Source organism: Tribolium castaneum, chromosome 3, assembly GCF_031307605.1.
Source record: "Tribolium castaneum strain GA2 chromosome 3, icTriCast1.1, whole genome shotgun sequence".
NCBI lineage: Eukaryota > Metazoa > Arthropoda > Insecta > Coleoptera > Tenebrionidae > Tribolium > Tribolium castaneum.
Genome location: NC_087396.1, coordinates 12,386,133 through 12,389,041, shown reverse-complemented (window position 1 = coordinate 12,389,041; position 2,909 = coordinate 12,386,133). Strand labels below are relative to the sequence as shown.

The following is a 2,909-nucleotide window of genomic DNA, read 5'->3' as shown; positions in this document are numbered from 1 at the left end:
CGGATTTCAATGTATTTGACCATGCGGTGCTCAGAGTCAAGCACCATAATGACATCCGAAGAAAATGGCGCTGAATATGTTTTACACTGATCGCCACAAGGGGTGCTACAGGAACTCTTTAATAGCTTCTGATATGGTCGTGGGAAACCCCTACTCGCTCATGCGAAATTACAAACTTTATAACTTCAAGAGGACTGCTATAATTTGCGTGCGAAATTTTACTGACAACAGTCTAAAACTAAATAAAAAATTGCTTTGATTTGTTAGTTAAGTACCTTTTGTCTGCCTTAGAGTAAAATTATACTTGGGTAAGGCTTAATGTAGATATTACAGCTGACACATAATCGATGCATGTCAGTGCTCACTGGTCGACGTAAAGAGAGTTATAATTTTTTAGTGATTCTAGAGGAAAAGCTAAATATTTGATTTCTTTACTTCTCTATTTCCAATTTATAATTTATGTCTGCACATTCAAGTCCAATGACACTTACGAGTTTTCTACACATCAGGAAATGTTTTTTTAATGTGTTACTCCAGCGGGCACTAATTTATTCTCTGGTCACCACCGATTTTACCAAAAAATCGTAATCACCTAATCAATAATAATAATAATAATAATAATAATAATAATAATAATAATAATAATAATAATAATAATAATAATAATAATAATAATAATAATAATAATAATAATAATAATAATAATAATAATAATAATAATAATAATAATAATAATAATAATAATAATAATAATAATAATAATTTGTACAGCCATTGATCTCTTCCGAGATATCGACACCGTCGTATCGAGCATGTTAACTTTGTTAGTTAACAAAATCATCAAGTTTATAATAACAATGCTCTAATAAATATGATTTTAACTTAGATTTAAATTGTGTCAGCGAATTTAGCAAACGAATGTCCTGCGGCAAATTTCTGAAAATCTGAACAGACTTATAATAAACACCATTTTTAAAAAAAGAGGAGTTATGTTCTGGAATTCGGATGTCTTTACAGAACCTTGTAACTTTATTGAAACTTACATCATATTTGTCTTTATTTTTTTCAAAGAGATGCTCATTCTCTTTCACAAATACTGCGAGACTGTAGATATACATTGATGTTACAGGTAGAATTCCAAGTGATTTAAAAAAGGGCTTACAACTCTCATGTGGTTTTTTGATAAGCATGCATCGTATGATTCTTTTTTGCAACACAAAGGCTTCTTTTGAACTGGTAGAAGAGCCCCAAAATATTAATCCATATGAGAGAGTAGAGTGTACATACGCAAAATAAAACATTTTTAAAGTATCTATACTTACACTAGTGCGCAAGTTACGAATAATGTATGAATATTTGGCTAGTTTGCGACATACATAATTACTATGTGCGTTAAATTTTAAAGCTTTATCGATGTATAAGCCTAAAAACTTTACTTCATCGGCCAACGGAACAGATTTTGTACCAAGCTTAATATAGATACTGGATGACATTGGGCCATTTCTATATTGTACCACAAGAGTTTTGTTCATATTTAATTCTAAAAACTGAGCCTCACAATATTTATACATTTTAGAAATTGCGTCCGAAGCTTCCGCAGAAGTAGTGTGTAGGTCTTTACCTATTGCTATACAAGATGTATCATCAGCAAATTGACAGGGTGAGTATTTATTTAAAGATTCTTTAAGATTGTTTACATAAAGAACGAATAGCAGCGGCCCCAATATGGATCCTTGAGGAACACCTTTTGAAATGGTTATTGGCTCGGACAACACATTCAAGATAGCGCCATTACTGTTATAAGTGAAACGAACTCTTTGAGACCTGTCGGATAAATAAGATCGGAAAAGTTCTAATGCAATGCCTCTGACACCAATATTGAACAACTTGGTTAATATCATCAGTAGAGAGCAGATCTTAGATTATTCAACAAATAGTATTTTTATATTCTAATAAGACTCACATGTTAATTTTAATTTAATTAATTCATTTATTTCTTCTGTGTAGTACGAGTTAACATTTTTTAAAGCATTTTTTCTTGACTTGAATTTTGAAAACGTTCAAAAATGTTTCGCAAAGAGGAAGGTAAAATCGAGGGTTTATTTTATATTAAAACATATTTTGAAGATGCTGCCAAGGGATTAAGTAAGGACTGTAATCATCAGTTAATAAAAAATATGTTTAGAAGTTCAAATTCTTATCTTGCAGTTATCAGGTTATCACCAATATATTGGAATTTGCAAAATATTGTGGATCATTAAGTTTTTTTTAATTTATGTAAATGTAAGTAGCATATATTTGAAATTTTTTATTTCCTCGTGTTTCATTCCTTTTGAAAAAAAATATTTTTACTAAATTGTCGTCTAATAACCAAACAAACTGATGGATGATGATGGGATATGTCTTAATTCACTCCCAGGTTTTTATTTCTGGCGGCGGTGCATGTGCTATATCGCTGGTGTAATTTTCCCAAAAGTTCGTAATGTGAGCCATTAGCTAAGAATGCATAAAAAATAAATGTAATAATAATGGTTAATTGAATATACAGGCGTTGGTTCTTGAATAATTAGGGGCTTACCGTCATAAATTTTAGGCGGTAACGTAACAGTCGATTTACTCCCGGTAATTAAAAACGGAATCGCTTGCACGCACATGATCCTTTGGGTATTTTCATAAACGTAAATTCCGAATCCGTCTGCTTTTTCGAAATTACATTTTCGCGACTGAAAGCGTGTTGAGTACCAGATTTGTTGCAAAATCGTTACCATTTGGTATAGAAGAGATGTAGAACTAATAACATCTCGACATACAATGTCTTCCTTTTCAAAGTTGGAAAGGCTCACTAATTGGCACAGATCACAATGTGTGACGTCATAATACTTGAGTTATACGCATTTCCGCTTGCCTTC

At 31.6% G+C, this 2,909-nt stretch overlaps 1 long non-coding RNA gene across 1 annotated transcript; it reads left to right on the top strand.

Moving 5' to 3' along the window:
• Positions 1-785: 785 nt before the first annotated feature.
• On the top strand, positions 786-1,781 carry LOC135265631 (uncharacterized). Its single transcript, XR_010333362.1, has 2 exons — positions 786-1,660; positions 1,713-1,781. It is a non-coding gene; the product is annotated as an uncharacterized LOC135265631 (long non-coding RNA).
• The last annotated feature ends 1,128 nt before the right edge of the window (positions 1,782-2,909 follow it).